The 21365-nt window shown below is 41.2% G+C and overlaps 1 protein-coding gene and 1 pseudogene across 4 annotated transcripts in view; one reads left to right on the forward strand and one right to left on the reverse strand.

Annotated features, from left to right (window-relative positions):
* DPYD (dihydropyrimidine dehydrogenase) overlaps positions 1 to 21365 on the reverse strand; it is a 1322423-nt gene that overhangs the window by 393328 nt on the left and 907730 nt on the right. The gene's annotated exons all lie outside the window — the stretch shown is intronic.
* Positions 10087 to 10246, forward strand: LOC130277869 (U2 spliceosomal RNA; annotated as a pseudogene).

The following is a 21365-nucleotide window of genomic DNA, read 5'->3' on the forward strand; positions in this document are numbered from 1 at the left end:
AAAGCATCGTATGTTGATGCTGCCTTCACCATGCGATGGCCTCTGAGAGTGATTGTATGCTGAAATGATCGTATGTCGGGGCCATCGTAGGTCGGGGGGTCACTGTATTACACCAGGAACTTGTAGATATTGGAGGCCGTATCGCTGATGTTCAATGAGATCCAACGATGTAAACAATTAGGATTCCTAAAAGTTACTTTGTCCAAATATCTACCTTCTCCTACACACACTTTCCTATCCTGAATTTGTAGAAACATAAAACAAACACCACCACGGGCGCTCTCTTGCATAGGAACGGTGGACGAGTGGTGTCTCAAACAGTAAATAAGACGTCCTCACTCCAGGCACAACACTTACAAGGGCAGAGAAATGAGGTTAGTGACCGGCTGCTGCGACTTCCAACGTCGACTACGGGCGTGCATGTGTGGTGTCAGAAGGGGTAATGTGTCATTAACATTATCGTGACGCCAGGGCATGGTTGATCTATACACCTCCTGAGATAGACCAGCTTCACATGTGCCAGGCACGGGGCAAATAATCACGCAGACGCAAGGTTATGGTTAACTGGCTTGCTTTACTGAGGTGAGACTTCCAATGCCGACTGCGGGCGTGCATGTAGCTTAAAGGGGTTATCCAGGAAATATATATATACACACATACATATATATCAACTGGCTCCAGAAAGTTAAACAGATTTGTAAATTACTTCTAGTAAAAAATCTTAATCCTTTCAGTACTTATGAGCTGCTGAAGTTGAGTTGTTCTTTTCTGTTTAAGTGCTCTCTGATGACACATGTCTCGGGAACCACCCAGTTTAGAAGCAAATCCCCATAGCAAACCTCTTCTACTCTGTGCAGTTCACAAGACAAGCAGAGATGTCAGCAGAGAGCACTGTTGCCAGACAGAGAACAACAATTCAACTTCAGCAGCTGATAATTATTGGAAGGATTAAGATTTTTTTATAGAAGTCATTTACAAATCTGTTTAAAAAAAAAAAAAAAAAGGTTTTCCTGGAATTCCCCTTCAAAGAACCGAGAGGATGGAAAGAGAAGCTTGTGCCCGCGCTGCTTTCCATCCTCGCGGTTCCTTCATCTATCCTCAATTTGGTCACTGCATGAGATACAGGAAAAAATTCAGTACAACTTGCTGATTATGTTGAAATCGGCCAAATATGTTCTGTGCATTTGGGATTACGGTTTGACTACGGCTGAACAATGGGGAAAAAAAGGATTTTGTAGGATTTTTTCCATTTTTCTCCACTGCAAAAACCAGGGTTTTGACCAGTAGGCCTCTCAAGTGTATGACCAGCTGTATTCTGGGGGGCTCTTCTTTCTACACTGAATGACCCTTTATTAGACCCCCCCATCTAGTAGCAGGTGGAACCAACTTTGGCCTTTAGAACCACAGCATTTCGTCAGTGCATAGATTCCACATGGTGATGAAATTGTTCTGCAGGAATATTGGCTGATGTGGACAGAATCACTTCTGGAGATTCTCATCGCACATTAGATGGAGATCCCGGCATTCTGCCTTCTACCTCATCCCGGACACATTTATAGGATAAAGATCTGGGTCTGTGAAGGTCAGGTAAGCAAGGAGAATTGGCCATCATGTTAATGGAGCTGAACTATGACTATATGACCTTGGATGAAGTGGATGGGCCATTGCCTGCTGACATTCTCCTTCAGCCATAGGAGGGAGACCGGCTGCGATGATGGGAGGAATTGGTCAGCACAAAACCAGACAACATCCTCACTTACTATTATGCCACATCTACATCTACAAATCTACAAATCCGAAACTGGTCACACCTGACCGTGAGGGCTTATTCAAGCTGCTTGTGAGCAATCCTGCTCCCCCTCCCCCTTAAACATGGCACCACAAAATTCGGGATCCATCTGACCAGGCCATGTTTGTCTATAGAGATCTGGATCCATCTGACCAGGACATGTTTCTCTACAGAGATCTGGATCCATCTGACCAGGACATGTTTCTCTACAGAGATCTGGATCCATCTGACCAGGTCATGTTTCTCCACAGAGATCTGGATCCATCTGACCAGGACATGTTTCTCTATAGAGATCTGGATCCATCTGACCAGGCCATGTTTCTCTATAGAGATCTGGATCCATCTGACCAGGTCATGTTTCTCCACAGAGACCTGGATCCATCTGACCAGGCCATGTTTCTCTATAGAGATCTGGATCCATCTGACCAGGCCATGTTTCTCTATAGAGATCTGGATCCATCTGACCAGGATATGTTTATCTATAGAGATCTGGATCCATCTGACCAGGCCATGTTTCTCTATAGAGATCTGGATCCATCTGACCAGGTCATGTTTCTCTATAGAGATCTGGATCCATCTGACCAGGTCATGTTTCTCTATAGAGATCTGGATCCATCTGACCAGGCCATGTTTCTCTATAGAGATCTGGATCCATCTGACCAGGTCATGTTTCTATATAGAGATCTGGATCCATCTGCCAGGCCATGTTTCTCTATAGATATCTGGATCCATCTGACCAGGTCATGTTTCTCTGTAGAGATCTGGATCCATCTGACCTGGCCATGTTTCTCTATAGAGATCTGCATCCATCTGACCAGGACATGTTTCTCTATAGAGATCTGGATCCATCTGACCATACCATGTTTCTCTATAGAGATATGGATCCATCTGACCAGGTCATGTTTCACTATAGAGATCTGGATCCATCTGACCAGGTCATGTTTCTCTATAGAGATCTGGATCCATCTGACCAGGCCATGTTTCTCTATAGAGATCTGGATCCATCTGACCAGGCCATGTTTCCCCTCCTAGATTTGAATCCATCTGACCAGGTCATGTTTCTCTATAGAGATTTGGATCCATCTGACCAGGCCATGTTTCTCTATAGAGATTTGGATCAATCTGACCAGGCCATGTTTCTCTATAGAGATCTGGATCCATCTGACCAGGCCATGTTTCTCTATAGAGATCTGGATCCATCTGACCAGGCCATGTTTCTCTATAGAGATTTGGATCAATCTGACCAGGCCATGTTTCTCTATAGAGATCTGGATCCATCTGACCAGGTCATGTTTCTCTATAGAGATCTGGATCCATCTGACCAGACCATGTTTCTCTATAGAGATCTGGATCCATCTGCCAGGTCATGTTTCTCTATAGAGATTTGGATTCATCTGACCAGGACATGTTTCTCTATAGAGATCTGGATCCATCTGACCAGGCCATGTTTCTCTATAGAGATCTGGATCCATCTGACCAGACCATGTTTCTCTATAGAGATTTGGATCCATCTGACCAGGCCATGTTTCTCTATAGAGATCTGGATCCATCTGACCAGGTCATGTATCTCTATAGAGATCTGGATCCATGTAACCTGGCCATGTTTCTCTATAGAGATCTGGATCCATCTGACCAGGACATGTTTCTCCACAGTGATCTGGATCCATCTGACCAGGCCATGTTTCTCTATAGAGATCTGGATCCATCTGACCAGGTCATGTTTCTCTAAAGAGATCTGGATCCATCTGACCAGGTCATGTTTCTCTATAGAGATCTGGATCCATCTGATGTGGCCATGTTTCTCTATAGAGATCTGGATCCATCTAACCTGGCCATGTTTCTCTATAGAGATCTGGATCCATCTGACCAGGCAATGTTTCTCTATAGAGATCTGGATCCATCTGACCAGGTCATGTTTCTCTATAGAGATCTGGATCCATCTGACCAGGACATGTTTCTCTACAGAGATCTGGATCCATCTGACCAGGACAGGTTTCTCTATAGAGATCTGGATCCATCTGACCAGACTATGTTTCTCTATAGAGATTTGGATCCATCTGACCAGGCCATGTTTCTCTATAGAGATTTGGATCCATCTGACCATGCCATGTTTCTCTATAGAGATCTGGATCCATCTGAAAAGGCCATGTATCTCTATAGAGATCTGGATCCATCTGACCTGGCCATGTTTCTCTATAGAGATCTGGATCCATCTGACCAGGACATGTTTCTCCACAGTGATCTGGATCCATCTGACCAGGCCATGTTTCTCTATAGATATCTGGATCCATCTGACCAGGTCATGTTTCTCTATAGAGATCTGCATTCATCTGACCAGGAATGTTTCTCTATAGAGATCTGGATCCATCTGACCAGGCCATGTTTCTCTATAGAGATCTGGATCCATCTGACCAGGCCATTTTTCTCTATAGAGATCTGGATCCATCTGACCAGGTCATGTTTCTCTATAAAGATTTGGTTCCATCTGACCAGGTCATGTTTCTCTATAGAGATCTGGATCCATCTGACCAGGCCATGTTTCTCTATAGAGATCTGGATCCATCTGACCAGGCCATGTTTCCCCTTCTAGATTTGAATCCATCTGACCAGGCCATGTTTCTCTACAGAGATCTGGATCCATCTGACCAGGTCATGTTTCTCTATAGAGATTTGGATCCATCTGACCAGGTCATGTTTCTCTATAGAGATCTGGATCCATCTGACCAGGCCATGTTTCTCTAAAGAGATCTGGATCCATCTGACCAGGCCATGTTTCCCCTCCTAGATTTGAATCCATCTGACCAGGCCATGTTTCTCTATAGGGATCTGGATCCATCTGACCAGGCCATGTTTCTCTACAGAGATCTGGATCCATCTGACCAGGACATGTTTCTCTATAGAGATCTGGATCCATCTGACCAGACCATGTTTCTCTATAGAGATTTGGATCCATCTGACCAGACCATGTTTCTCTATAGAGATCTGGATCCATCTGCCAGGTCATGTTTCTCTATAGAGATCTGGATCCATCTGACCAGGTCATGTTTCTCTATAGAGATCTGGATCCATCTGCCAGGTCATGTTTCTCTACAGAGATCTGGATCCATCTGACCAGGTCATATTTCTCTATAGAGATCTGGATCCATCTGACCAGGCCATGTTTCTCTATTGAGATCTGGATCCATCTGACCAGGCCATGTTTCTCTATAGAGATCTGCATCCATCTGACCAGGACATGTTTCTCTATAGAGATCTGGATCCATCTGACCAGGTCATGTTTCTCTATAGAGATCTGCATTCATCTGACCAGGAATGTTTCTCTATAGAGATCTGGATCCATCTGACCAGGCCATGTTTCTCTATAGAGATCTGGATCCATCTGACCAGGCCATTTTTCTCTATAGAGATCTGGATCCATCTGACCAGGTCATGTTTCTCTATAAAGATTTGGTTCCATTTGACCAGGTCATGTTTCTCTATAGAGATCTGGATCCATCTGACCAGGCCATGTTTCTCTATAGAGATCTGGATCCATCTGACCAGGCCATGTTTCCCCTCCTAGATTTGAATCCATCTGACCAGGCCATGTTTCTCTATAGGGATCTGGATCCATCTGACCAGGCCATGTTTCTCTACAGAGATCTGGATCCATCTGACCAGGACATGTTTCTCTATAGAGATCTGGATCCATCTGACCAGACCATGTTTCTCTATAGAGATTTGGATCCATCTGACCAGACCATGTTTCTCTATAGAGATCTGGATCCATCTGCCAGGTCATGTTTCTCTATAGAGATCTGGATCCATCTGACCAGGTCATGTTTCTCTATAGAGATCTGGATCCATCTGCCAGGTCATGTTTCTCTACAGAGATCTGGATCCATCTGACCAGGTCATATTTCTCTATAGAGATCTGGATCCATCTGACCAGGCCATGTTTCTCTATTGAGATCTGGATCCATCTGACCAGGCCATGTTTCTCTATAGAGATCTGCATCCATCTGACCAGGACATGTTTCTCTATAGAGATCTGGATCCATCTGACCATACCATGTTTCTCTATAGAGATCTGGATCCATCTGACCAGGTCATGTTTCTCTAAAGAGATCTGGATCCATCTGACCCGGCCATGTTTCCCCTCCTAGATTTGAATCCATCTGACCAGGCCATGTTTCTCTATAGAGATCTGGATCCATCTGACCAGGCCATGTTTCTCTACAGAGATCTGGATCCATCTGACCAGGACATGTTTCTCTATAGAGATCTGGATCCATCTGACCAGACCATGTTTCTCTATAGAGATTTGGATCCATCTGACCAGACCATGTTTCTCTATTGAGATCTGGATCCATCTGCCAGGTCATGTTTCTCTATAGAGATCTGGATCCATCTGACCAGGTCATGTTTCTCTATAGAGATCTGGATACATCTGACCAGGCCATGTTTCCCCTCCTAGATTTGAATCCATCTGACCAGGCCATGTTTCTCTATAGAGATCTGGATCCATCTGACCAGGTCATGTTTCTGCACAGTGATCTGGATCTATCTGACCAGGACATGTTTCTCTATAGAGATCTGGATCCATCTGACCAGGTCATGTTTCTCTATAGAGATCTGGATCCATCTGGCCAGGCCATGTTTCTCTACAGAGATCTGGATCCATCTGACCAGGACATGTTTCTCTATAGAGATCTGGATCCATCTGACCAGACCATGTTTCTCTATAGAGATCTGGATCCATGTGACCAGGTCAAGTTTCTCTATAGAGATCTTGATCCATCTGACCAGGTCATGTTTCTCTATAGAGATTTGGATCCATCTGACCAGGCCATGTTTCTCTATTGAGATCTGGATCCATCTGCCAGGTCATGTTTCTCTATAGAGATCTGGATCCATCTGACCAGGTCATGTTTCTCTATAGAGATCTGGATACATCTGACCAGGCCATGTTTCTCTATAGAGATCTGCATCCATCTGACCATACCATGTTTCTCTATAGAGATCTGGATCCATCTGACCAGGTCATGTTTCTCTATAGAGATCTGAATCCATCTGACCAGGCCATGTTTCCCCTCCTAGATTTGAATCCATCTGACCAGGCCATGTTTCTCTATAGAGATCTGGATCCATCTGACCAGGACATGTTTCTCTATAGAGATCTGGATCCATCTGACCAGGTCATGTTTCTGCACAGTGATCTGGATCTATCTGACCAGGACATGTTTCTCTATAGAGATCTGGATCCATCTGACCAGGTCATGTTTCTCTATAGAGATCTGGATCCATCTGACCAGGCCATGTTTCTCTACAGAGATCTGGATCCATCTGACCAGGACATGTTTCTCTATAGAGATCTGAATCCATCTGACCAGGTCATGTTTCTCTATAGAGATCTGGATCCATCTGACCAGGACATGTTTCTCTATAGAGATCTGGATCCATCTGACCAGGACATGTTTCTCTATAGAGATCTGGATCCATCTGACCAGGTCAAGTTTCTCTATAGAGATCTGGATCCATCTGACCAGGTCATGTTTCTATATAGAGATCTGGATCCATCTGACCAGGTCATGTTTCTCCACAGTGATCTGGATCTATCTGACCAGGACACGTTTCTCTATAGAGATCTGGATCCATCTGACCAGGACATGTTTCTCTATAGAGATCTGGATCCATCTGACCAGGACACGTTTCTCTATAGAGATCTGGATCCATCTGACCAGGTCATGTTTCTCTATATAGATCTGGATCCATCTGACCAGGACATGTTTCTCTATAGAGATCTGGATCCATCTGACCAGGACATGTTTCTCTATAGAGATCTGGATCCATCTGACCATACCATGTTTCTCTATAGAGATATGGATCCATCTGACCAGGCCATGTTTCTCTACAGAGATCTGGATCCATCTGACCAGGTCATGTTTCTCTATAGAGATCTGGATCCATCTGACCAGACCATGTTTCTCTATAGATCTGGATCCATCTGACCAGGACATGTTTCTCTATAGAGATCTGGATCCATCTGACCAGGCCATGTTTCTCTATAGAGATCGGGATCCATCTGACCAGGACATGTTTCTCTATAGAGATCTGGATCCATCTGACCAGGACATGTTTTTCACCTAATCTGGGTCTACTGACCTGACAGAAATGTCTACCCTCTCTGGAGGCACCCAGCTGGGAATTGCTGTTTTAGGATATCACAGACTGTAGACTTAATTGATTACGTCTATGATCATGGGGGTCCTTCATTAGATTTACACTTCACTGTATTTACCCTTTTTTGTTACATTCTTTTAATGTATCATAAAATCCATCATTGGCTCTTGGTGCGGCAGACGTGACAGGGAGCAGACCGTCTTCCGTGTGTCATATATATAAGCCGGCGATACAAAGATGTAATCTGTCAATATCTCCATCTGGCAGGCAAACAATCTGCTTTGTAATAAAGTACTAAGCCCTCTGTATAAGGAAGTGATAAGGTTCTTCTGGACTCTGTACTGGAGCGTCTTCCCTCACTATCTATTCAGAAAGCGAATAAATATTAGGTGATTCAGATCGGCACAATCTCCTGGTTCCTGGATGATAAAAGCGCCGTCACTCCTGGTGTCTCGCCAGCCACATACTCACATTTATATTCTTATTGGAATCTGCATAAAGAGTCAGTGTAAAATATCTCACCATTAAAATGGGATATTTATAGAGCGGAGACTTCAGTGTTCAGACAGATCATGGAGGCTCCTACAAATTCAATGCATTCTTAATATGCGGAATACAGGAATAAAACTACAATATAAATACACCTGCTACATAGGACGATAAAACCGGATTCATCATCAGCTCCAAGATCAGAGAGGAAAGATACATATAATGTCTACTGGATTATCTCATATCTATCTATCTCATATCTATCTATCTCATTTCTATCTATCTATCTATCTATCTCATATCTATCTATTTATCTATCTATCTATCTCCTATCTATCTATCTAATATCTATCTATCTATCTATCTATCTCATATCTATCTCATATCTATCTCTCTACCTCATATCTATCCATCTCATATCTATCTATCTATCTATCTCATATCTATCTATCTATCTATCTATCTATCTATCTATCTATCTATCTATCTCATATCTATCTATCTATCTATCTCATATCTATCTCATATCTATCTATCTATCTCATATCTATCTCATATCTATATCATATCTATCTATCTCATATCTATATCTATCTATCTATCTATCTATCTATCTATCTCATATCTATATCTATCTATCTATCTATCTATCTATCTCATGCTATTACTACTTAAAGGGGTATTCCAGGATTTTTTTTTTTTTTACTATGCTACATGGGCTGTAAAGTTAGTGCAGTTCATAATATAGTGTCTGTACCTGTGTGTGACGGTTTTCTCACAATTCTTCAGTGATTTTCACCCCAATATTTATTTTTATCAGCATACAAAATGACTGTTGTCTCAGATTTTTCCCAGGTTGCAATGCGGCCGAGACCTGACATCACTAGTCAGCTGATGACAGGGAGCCTGTCTGCTTCAATGGGTGGAGCAATCGCTAGGTGTGAGAGAGATCAATCTGCAACTAATGCAACAGCTGTAGGCACCCTGATTGAAGACCACAGGTCTTTTGAATGGATGCAGCTCATTTATGTTTCAATGGGTGGGTGGGGTGGCTGATGTGTGGGAGGGAGGAAAATGGAATTATGGGATTTGTAGTCAAAAAAGAAAAGCCAAACAGGAAATACCAGTTCACAAAAAGCTAGCCACAGTGTTATGGTAATCTCACAACATAGCCATTTATCCCCAAGACAAGCGCAGATCCTTCCTAAGCATGTCCATTACTGTCTGCCCGGTATGTACTAAAATCACCTTATGGTGGAGAACCACTTTAAAGGAGGCTTCTGTTACTATATGTGGGTGGGCTACAATAATACACAGGGGACCTACATACAGGGAGTAATCCCTACTTATAGGGGACTGGTACTGCCTACAGGAAGAAACTACATACAGGGGGACGTTCCTAAAGGACATGACCCCTTCTTATAGGGGACTACAGGGAGTAAGTATCTAGCGCTATAGGTGCAGAAAATGCAGAGCTTAAAAAGTTTGTCTGGCAGGTTCTGCGGTGGCTGGAAAAAATCCTCATGAAGTGAAGAAAAAGGAAAGTGGATAACTCCAATCAGAGAAGTCAACACCTGAGAATCACCTAATGTAACTGCACTGTCATCACTTATATGGTCTGCAGAGCCTGTTTACAGCTGAGATCAACCGCTTCTCGGCCTTTTGGCTAAGATCAAGTGTAGTATCTGTTCTTATCAGTTTTCATGCTGGTGGGGATGGGTGCTGCATGGAGGATGCAGGTGTACCAGGGCTTTCCGGGGCTGGTTCTGAGGAATCAGCTCGACGGCTGCCCCGATGTGACCTGTTCCCTCCGGGTCTCGCCATGAGGCTGAGAGGGTCTAGAGCCGAGGTACTTTTGTGCCTCGGGGAGTGGTGACCCCGAGGTGCCAAAACTCACTGGGAGGATCGGCTCACTGAGTGGAAGCACGGGCACCATAATCTCTTCACCTTGTGGCACTCAGCTCTTGATTCCCGGCCTTCTGGCTAGGATCAGAGAAATTTTTATAGATCCGGACGGATGTCCGGGCAGTATATCTGCGCACATTCACTTATTTATTTATTTTTGTCTCACTGTGTCACTTTTTATGTGTTGTGTGTTCACAGGATTTGTCAGGATGCGGTGCCCTTCTGGGTGTCCCTCCTGGCGGTCTAGGGGAGGTGTGAGTGGCCATTAGGTTCCGCACCTCCCTGCAAACTCCCCGGGTACTCCTGCTTTGGCAGGGTACCTACCGTTATCGGCTCTGCGGGCAGATACCTTGGCTAACGCCAAGGGGGATGTTGGGAGCATTTGTTGTCCCCTAGTAGCTTCGGCGAAAAGGGACATCGAACCTGGAACCTCGCAGGTACCTTTTGGTCCGGAGGCGAAGGGTAAGGTTTGTTAGGGGGCCTCTCTCCTATCGGAGAAGGGCTTGCGATAGACCACATCCTTTGTGCACGTTTTTTTAGTGTAACACGTTTGCACTTTTTCTTGCACTTTGGGTGAATCGAGTGTGTGAGACTGGCGTGCAAATGTTCGCATATGCAAATTTTTGCTTATGCAAATTGTCACATATGCTAATTTTCGCATATGCTAACTTTAGCATATGCAAATTTTTGCATAAAAACGTGAATATTACGAATATGCAAATTTATCGAATATATGACGAATATTAGTCCATATATATACGCGAAATATCGCAAATTCGAATATGGCCTATGCCGCTCAACACTAGACCTCAGTATACAGGATTTGGTCAGTAACAGTATGATGATAATATATATGGTGATAATATTCCTCCTTATATACTGTATTATTGGTATTATTGTCCTCAGTATAAAGGATTTGATCAGTAACAGTATGATGGGAATATGTATGGTGATAATGTCCCTCCTTGTATACTGGTATTATTGGTAATATTGGTCTCAGTATACAGGATTTGGTCAGTAACAGTATGATGGTAATATGTACGGTGATAATATTCCTCCTTGTATACTGATATTATTGGTAATATTGGTCTCAGTATACAGGATTTGGTCAGTAACAGTATGATGGTAATATGTATGGTGATAATATTCCTCCTTGTATACTGATATTATTAGTAATGTTGGTCTCAGCATACATGATTTGGTCAGTAACAGTATAATGGTAATAAGTATGGTGATAATATCCCTCCTTGTATACTGGTATTATTGGTAATATTGGTCAGTATACAGGATGTGGTCAGTAACAGTGTGATGCTAATATGTATGGTGATAATATTCCTCCTTGTATACTGGTATTATTGGTAATATTAGTCTCAGTATACAGGATTTGTTCATTAACAGTATGATAGTAATATGTATGGTGATAATATTCCTCCTTGTATACTGGTATTATTGTTCTCAGTATACAGGATTTGGTCAGTAACAGTATGATGGTAATATGTATGGTGATGCTATTCTCCTTGTATACTGATATTATTGGTAACGTTGGTCAGTATACAGGATTTGGCCAGTAACAGTATGATGGTAATATGTATGGTGATAATATTCCTCCTTGTATACTGATATTATTGGTAATATTGGTCTCAGTATACAGGATTTGGTCAGTAACAGTATGGTGGTAATATGTACAGTGATAATATTCCTCCTTGTATACTGATATTATTGGTAATGTTGGTCTCAGTATACATGATTTGGTCAGTGACAGTATGATGGTAATATGAATGGTGATAATATTCCTCCTTGTATACTGATATTATTGGTAATGTTGGTCTCAGTATACAGGATTTGGCCAGTAACAGTATGTTGGTAATATGTATGGTGATAATATTCCTCCTTGTATACTGATATGATTGGTAATGTTGGTCTCAGTATACAGGATTTGGTCAGTAACAGTATGATGGTTATATGTATGGTGATAATATTCCTCCTTATATACTGGTATTATTGGTAATATTGGTCAGTATACAGGATGTGGTCAGTAACAGTGTGATGCTAATATGTATGGTGATAATATTCCTCCTTGTATACTGGTATTATTGGTAATATTAGTCTCAGTATACAGGATTTGTTCATTAACAGTATGATAGTAATATGTATGGTGATAATATTCCTCCTTGTATACTGGTATTTTTGTTCTCAGTATACAGGATTTGGTCAGTAACAGTATGATGGTAATATGTATGGTGATACTATTCTCCTTGTATACTGATATTATTGGTAACGTTGGTCAGTATACAGGATTTGGCCAGTAACAGTATGATGGTAATATGTATGGTGATAATATTCCTCCTTGTATACTGATATTATTGGTAATATTGGTCTCAGTATACAGGATTTGGTCAGTAACAGTATGGTGGTAATATGTACAGTGATAATATTCCTCCTTGTATACTGATATTATTGGTAATGTTGGTCTCAGTATACATGATTTGGTCAGTGACAGTATGATGGTAATATGTATGGTGATAATATTCCTCCTTGTATACTGATATGATTGGTAATGTTGGTCTCAGTATACAGGATTTGGTCAGTAACAGTATGATGGTTATATGTATGGTGATAATATTCCTCCTTGTATACTGGTATTATTGGTAATATTGGTCAGTATACAGGATGTGGTCAGTAACAGTGTGATGCTAATATGTATGGTGATAATATTCCTCCTTGTATACTGGTATTATTGGTAATATTAGTCTCAGTATACAGGATTTGTTCATTAACAGTATGATAGTAATATGTATGGTGATAATATTCCTCCTTGTATACTGGTATTATTGTTCTCAGTATACAGGATTTGGTCAGTAACAGTATGATGGTAATATGTACGGTGATACTATTCTCCTTGTATACTGATATTATTGGTAACGTTGGTCAGTATACAGGATTTGGCCAGTAACAGTATGATGGTAATATGTATGGTGATAATATTCCTCCTTGTATACTGATATTATTGGTAATATTGGTCTCAGTATACAGGATTTGGTCAGTAACAGTATGGTGGTAATATGTACAGTGATAATATTCCTCCTTGTATACTGATATTATTGGTAATGTTGGTCTCAGTATACATGATTTGGTCAGTGACAGTATGATGGTAATATGTATGGTGATAATATTCCTCCTTGTATACTGGTATTATTGGTAATGTTGGTCTCAGTATACATGATTTGGTCAGTAACAGTATGATGGTAATATGTATGGTGATAATATTCCTCCTTGTATACTGATATTATTGGTAATGTTGGTTTCAGTATACAGGATTTGGTCAGTAACAGTATGAAAGTAATATGTATGGTGATAATATTCCTCCTTGTATACTGATATTATTGGTAATGTTGGTCAGTATACAGGATTTGGCCAGTAACAGTATGATGGTTATATGTATGGTGATAATATTTCTCCTTGTATACTGGTATTATTGGTAATATTGGTCTCAGTATACAGGATTTGGTCAGTAACAGTATGATGGTAATATGTATGGTGATAATATTCCTCCTTGTATACTGATATTATTGATAATGTTGGTCTCAGTATACAGGATTTGGTCAGTAACAGTATGAAAGTAATATGTATGGTGATAATATAGGTTAGAGAGGGGTCAGAACATAATGGCGGGTGGAGAGGAGTCCTGTGGGGGGAGGTTAAGAACAGTGGATAAGGAGATTCATGCGTTACAAACCAGCTGTAAAAATAAATGTAGCCCGAAAAATTGTAATCCCAATAATTCAAAAAATTCCATTAGCCCCAATAACTCAATAACTACAATAAGCCCCATTAACTCAAAAAATCCCATTAGCCCCAATAACTTAAATAATAACGTTAGACCCAATAACTCAAAAAATCCCATTAGCCCCAATAACTTAAATAGTACAATTAGCCCTTATAACTCAAAAAATGACATTAACCCCAATAACTCTGAAAATCCCATTAGTGAGACTATATGTGTAAAACTTAATGGAAATGTAAAGTGTATATTCACAAATGCCAGAAGCCTAGCAAATAAAATGGGGGAGCTTGAGGCCTTGATACTGGAGGAACATATTGATATAGTTGGGGTCACTGAGACATGGCTGGTGATATAGTTGGGGTCACTGAGACATGGCTGGTGATATAGTTGGGGTCACTGAGACATGGCTGGTGATATAGTTGGGGTCACTGAGACATGGCTGGGGATATAGTTGGGGTCACTGAGACATGGCTGGTGATATAGTTGGGGTCACTGAGACATGGCTGGTGATATAGTTGGGGTCACTGAGACATGGCTGGTGATATAGTTGGGGTCACTGAGACATGGCTGGACTCCTCGCATTAATCTGCAGGGGTTTACATTGTTTCGCAAGGATAGAATGAACAGAAAAGGAGGTGGAGTCTGTCTGTATGTAAGAAGTGGTATGAAAGTCAGTGTGAACGATGCCATAGTGTGTGATGATTCTGAGGAGGTGGAATCACTGTGGGTAGAATTACAAAAGGAGGGAAATACTGAAAAAATAATATTTGGTGTAATCTACAGACCCCCTAATATCACTGAAGAGATAGAAGGTCGGCTGTATAAACAAATAGAGAGGCCGCCCGGGCAGGTACAGTGGTAATAATGGGAGATTTTAACTATCCAGATATAGATTGGGGTCCGGGGTTGGCTAAAACTACAAAGGGGAGAAAATTCCTAAATTTATTGCAGGATAATTTTATGGGCCAGTTTGTGGAGGACCCAACAAGAAGTGATGCCTTGTTGGATCTGATCATTTCCAACAACGCAGAGCTGGTTGGTAATGTAACTGTGCGGGAAAACCTTGGGAATAGCGACCACAATATAGTTACTTTTGGCTTAAAATGTAGAAAACAAAGACAGGCGGGGAAGGCAAAAACATATAACTTTAAAAAGGCAAATTTCCCTGGGTTGAGGGCTGCACTACAGGACATAGACTGGGGGGAGGGGTTCTCAAATACTGATACAGAAGGTAAATGGGACATCTTTAAATCAACTCTAAATAACTATACAGCTAAATATATACCAAAGGGGAACAAATATAAACGATTAAAACTAAATCCTACATGGCTGAAAAATGAGGTTAAAAGAGCAATAAACAACAAAAAAATAGCCTTCAAAAAATACAAATCTGATGGGTCAGCGATAACATTTAAACAGTACAAGGAGCTTAATAAAATCTGTAAAAATGTAATAAAAACAGCAAAAATTCAAAATGAGAGACAGGTGGCCAAAGAAAGCAAAACTAATCCTAAATATGTTTTTAGATATATAAATACAAAAAAAAAACAAGGACAGAGCATGTAGGACCCCTTAATAATGATAATGGGGAGGTTGTCACGGGCGATCAAGAGAAGGCGGAGCTACTGAATGGGTTCTTTAGTTCTGTATATACTATGGAAGAAGGAGCTGACATTGGCCAGGTCAGTGCTGGTAACACATCATGTACAGGTCAGTGCTGGTAACACATCATGTACAGGTCAGTGCTGGTAACACATCATGTACAGGTCAGTGCTGGTAACACATCATGTACAGGTCAGTGCTGGTAACACATCATGTACAGGTCAGTGCTGGTAACACATCATGTACAGGTCAGTGCTGGTAACACATCATGTACAGGTCAGTGCTGGTAACACATCATGTAATGTACTGAACTGGCTTAATGTAGAGATGGTACAAGGTAAGTTAAGTAAAGTAAATGTAAGCAAATCTCCAGGGCCGGATGGACTACACCCAAGAGTTCTTAGAGAGGTAAGTTCAGTAATATCTGTACCCTTGTTCATGATATTTAGAGATTCTCTGGTGTCTGGTATTGTGCCAAGGGACTGGCGCAAGGCTAATGTGGTACCAATCTTCAAGAAGGGCTCTAGGTCTTCGCCAGGCAATTATAGACCGGTAAGTCTAACGTGCATTGTGGGTAAATTGTTTGAAGGACTTATAAGGGATTATATACAGGAATACATAGGGGATAATAGTATTATAAGTGATAGCCAGCATGGGTTTACTAAGGATAGAAGTTGTCAAACCAATCTAATCTGCTTTTATGAAGAGGTGAGTAGAAGCCTTGACAGAGGAATGGCTGTGTATATAGAGGGGGGGCTGTGTATATAGAGGGGGGGCTGTGTATATAGAGGGGGGCTGTGTGTATATAGAGGGGGGCTGTGTATATAGAGGGGGGGCTGTGGATATAGTGTTTCTGGATTTTGCCAAAGCGTTTGATACTGTCCCTCACAGACATCTGACAGGTAAGTTAAGGTCCTTGGGCTTGGAAACTTTAGTTTGTAACTGGATTGAACACTGGTTCATGGATCGTACCCAGAGAGTGGTGGTAAATGATTCGTACTCTGATTGGTCCCCGGTTATTAGTGGTGACCCCAAGGTTCAGTACTGGTCCCGCTGCTGTTTAATTTATTTATCAATGATATAGAGGATGGTATTAACAGCTCTGTTTCTATCTTTGAAGATGACACCAAGCTTTGTAGCACGGTACAGTCTATAAAGGATGTGTATATAGAGGGGGGCTGTGTATATAGAGGGGGGGTACAGTCTATAGAGGATGTGTATATAGAGGGGGGCTGTGTATATAGTGGGGGGGGCTGTGTATATATAGAGGATGTGCATAAGTTACAAGATGACTTGGATAGACTAAGTGTCTGGGCCTCCACTTGGCAAACGAGGTTCAATGTGGATAAATGTAAAGTTATGCATCTGGGTACTAATAACCTGCATGCGTCGTATGTCTTAGGGGGGATTAAACTGGCAGAGTCACTGGTAGAGAAGGATCTGGGTGTACTTGTAGATCACAGACTACAGAATAGCACAATGTCAGGCTGCTGCTTCCAAAGCCGGCAGGATATTGTCATGTATCAAAAGAGGCATGGACTCGAGGGGCAGGGACATAATACTCCCCCTTTATAAAGCATTGGTACGGCCTCACCTGGAATATGCTGTTCAGTTTTGGTCGCCTGTTCATAAAAGGGACACTGCGGAGCTGGAAAGGGTGCAGAGACGTGCGACTAAACTAATATGGGGCATGGAACATCTTAGCTATGACACAATAACTACAAACCCCAGGGCCGAAGCCCAGGAGTCACTAACTCCCCTCTTAATAAGTCCCCTAAAATATAACTTTTAATAGTGTAATAAAATATTCCCACTCAATTGATTAAAAATAAATGTCAGAGTGTTGCTTGAACAGTGAGAAATAACCAGTGGGGGACCCCCTATCTGATAATGTAACTGTTTTAGCGGCGCTGCAGCCTGACGCAATGGCAACACTATGACGTGCGACTTAAAATATAAGCACAGCCACCCCCGACATGTTTCGCTGTTGAGACAGCGTTATCAAGAGGTAATTGTAGCCACATTACCTCTTGATAACGCTGTCTCAACAGCGAAACATGTCGGGGGTGGCTGTGCTTATATTTTAAGTCGCACGTCATAGTGTTGCCATTGCGGCAGGCTGCAGCGCCACTAAAACAGTTACATTATCAGATAGGGGGTCCCCCACTGGTTATTTCTCACTGTTCAAGCAACACTCTGACATTTATTTTTAATCAATTGAGTGGGAATATTTTATTACACTATTAAAAGTTATATTTTAGGGGACTTATTAAGAGGGGAGTTAGTGACTCCTGGGCTTCGGCCCTGGGGTTTGTAGTTATTGTGTCTTAGGACCCCTCATTCCCCCGTTTGTTTTTTTTTTAGTTTGATCTTAGCTATGAGGAGCGATTAAAGGAGTTACAATTGTTTAGTCTTGAGAAGAGACGTTTAAGGGGGGATATGATAAACGTATATAAGTATATTAATGGCCCATACAAAAAATATGCAGAAAAACTGTTCCAGGTTAACCCCCCCCCAAAGGACGAGGGGGCACTCCCTCCGTCTGGAGAAGAAAAGGTTTAGTCTAAAGGGGCGGCACGCTTTCTTTACCGTGAGTACTGTGAATTTATGGAACGGTCTACCTCAGGAACTGGTCACAGCAGGAACAATTAACAGCTTTAAAGCAGGGTTAGATACATTCCTGGAACAAAATAACATTAATGCTTATGCAGAATTATAAAACTACATCCCTTTCCCTTATCCCCTTACACCCTTCACTTCAATCCCCTGGTTGGACTTGATGGACGTATGTCTTTTTTCAACCATACTAACTATGTAACTATGTAACTATGTAATATTCCTCCTTGTATACTGATATTATTGGTAATATTGGTCTCAGTATACAGGATTTGGTCAGTAACAGTATGATGGCAATATGTATGGTGATAATACTTCCTTTAACACCACATAATGTTATTTTGAAACTTTATGATTTATTTAGAGGTACATGTGTCCATCATGAGATGTGTACGCTATTATTCCCAACTATTATTGACATTTGGCCTCTCCCCTTTGTGGCTCCGCCTTTTTATAGCCACACCTATGGCTGAAATAGGCTGTTTAGTACAGGTTTATTTTCAGTCCTTGTCCAGCCCTGAACATGTCATATCTGATCCATGTGAACAGTGCCTTGTAGTTTACGTTGTTTTATAATTTGATATATATTCACACAAAATAGTGAGAAACTCTAAAAATATTCTAAAGTCTAATCAGGTCTTCACTATTCCATGTTCTATATTGTTGTTTGTCGTCTCTGTCCCCAATACTGAGGTAAGGATAGATCCCAGAGGTGTCAATATATCATTGTGTTGTCTCCAGACGTTATATTAGATCATTATATCGGGGCCTCTCCACATATAAAGGGTCAATAAAACAAGAAAAACATAAATAGTAAATATCATCTTATTACAGGAAAGTAAATGATAATGACAAACGTCTCGTTATTGGTCGTAGACGTGTTCACCTATCGGCGGTGACGTGTCCAGATCCCACCTGAGCCTAATACCGCCTAATGTTACCACAAGAAAACACCGAAATAAATCCCAATTAAGGAATAAACGCCCTGATGTGATTAATAAAATTAAATGTATTTTATAGACAGCACTAAATATGGTATTTGTTTCTATAAAATGATAATGGAGCCGCCTCTGTATATCCGCCGCGCTGTGCGAACGGGAGAAAACACTGTCTGTTCTGCTTTAGTCCCCGGAGTCTGATATCGTAAGATTCTTCTATAAGGAATTAGATAATATATCAACTATATAGAAATAACAGAGATAAAAAAAAACACATAGAAAGGGAAGAACATAAACAGAGAGAAAGGGAAGAACATACACAGAGAGAAAGGGAAGAACATAAACAGAGAAAGGGAAGAACATACACAGAGAGAAAGGGAAGGACATAAACAGAGAGAAAGGGAAGAACAAAGAGAGGAAGGGAAGGACAAAGAGAGGAAGGGAAGAACATAAACAGAGAGAAAGGGAAGAACATAAACAGAGAGAAAGGGAAGAACAAAGAGAGAAAGGGAAGAACATAAACAGAGAGAAAGGGAAGAACATACACAGAGAGAAAGGGAAGAACATAAACAGAGAGAAAGGGAAGAACATAAACAGAGAGAAAGGGAAGAACATAAACAGAGAGAAAGGGAAGAACATAAACAGAGAGAAAGGGAAGAACATAAACAGAGAGAAAGGGAAGAACATAAACCGAGAGAAAGGGAAGAACATAAACAGAGAGAAAGGGAAGAACATAAACAGAGAGAAAGGGAAGAACATAAACAGAGAGAAAGGGAAGGACATAAACAGAGAGAAAGGGAAGAACAAAGAGAGAAAGGGAAGAACAGAAACAGAGAGAAAGGGAAGAACAAAGAGAGAAAGGGAAGAACAAAGAGAGAAAGGGAAGAACATAAACAGAGAGAAAGGGAAGAACATAAACAGAGAGAAAGGGAAGAACAAAGAGAGAAAGGGAAGAACATAAACAGAGAGAAAGGGAAGAACAAAGAGAGAAAGGGAAGAACATACACAGAGAGAAAGGGAAGAACATAAACAGAAAGAAAGGGAAGAACATAAACAGAGAGAAAGGGAAGAACATAAACAGAGAGAAAGGGAAGAACATAAACAGAGAAAGGGAAGAACATAAACAGAGAGAAAGGGAAGGACATAAACAGAGAGAAAGGGAAGAACATAAACAGAGAGAAAGGGAAGGACATAAACAGAGAGAAAGGGAAGGACATAAACAGAGAGAAAGGGAAGAACATAAACAGAGAGAAAGGGAAGAACATAAACAGAGAGAAAGGGAAGGACATAAAGAGAGAGAAAGGGAAGAACAAAGAGAGGAAGGGAAGGACAAAGAGAGGAAGGGAAGGACATAAACAGAGAGAAAGGGAAGAACAAAGAGAGAAAGGGAAGAACATAAACAGAGAGAAAGGGGAAGAACATAAACAGAGAGAAAGGGAAGAAAGAACATAAACAGAGAGAAAGGGAAGAACATAAACAGAGAGAAAGGGAAGGACATAAACAGAGAGAAAGGGAAGAACATAAACAGAGAGAAAGGGAAGGACATAATCAGAGAGAAAGGGAAGAACATAAATAGAGAGAAAGGGAAGAACATAAACAGAGAGAGAAAGGGAAGAACATAAACAGAGAGAAAGGGAAGGACATAAACAGAGAGAAAGGGAAGAACATAAACAGAGAGAAAGGGAAGAACATAAACAGAGAGAAAGGGGAGAACATAAACAGAGAGAAAGGGAAAAACATAAACAGAGAGAAAGGGAAGAACATAAACAGAGAGAAAGGGAAGAACATAAACAGAGAGAAAGGGAAGAACATATACAAAGAGAAAGGGAAGAACATAAACAGAGAAAAAGGGAAGAACATAAACAGAGAGAAAGGGAAGAACATAAACAGAGAGAAAGGGAAGAACATAAACAGAGAGAAAGGGAAGGATATAAACAGAGAGAAAGGGAAGAACAAAGAGAGAAAGGGAAGAACATAAACAGAGAGAAAGGGAAGGACATAAACAGAGAGAAAGGGAAGAACAAAGAGAGAAAGGGAAGAACATAAACAGAGAGAAATGGAAGAACATAAACAGAGAGAA

This window comes from Hyla sarda, chromosome 6 (assembly GCF_029499605.1).
Source record: "Hyla sarda isolate aHylSar1 chromosome 6, aHylSar1.hap1, whole genome shotgun sequence".
Lineage (NCBI taxonomy): Eukaryota > Metazoa > Chordata > Amphibia > Anura > Hylidae > Hyla > Hyla sarda.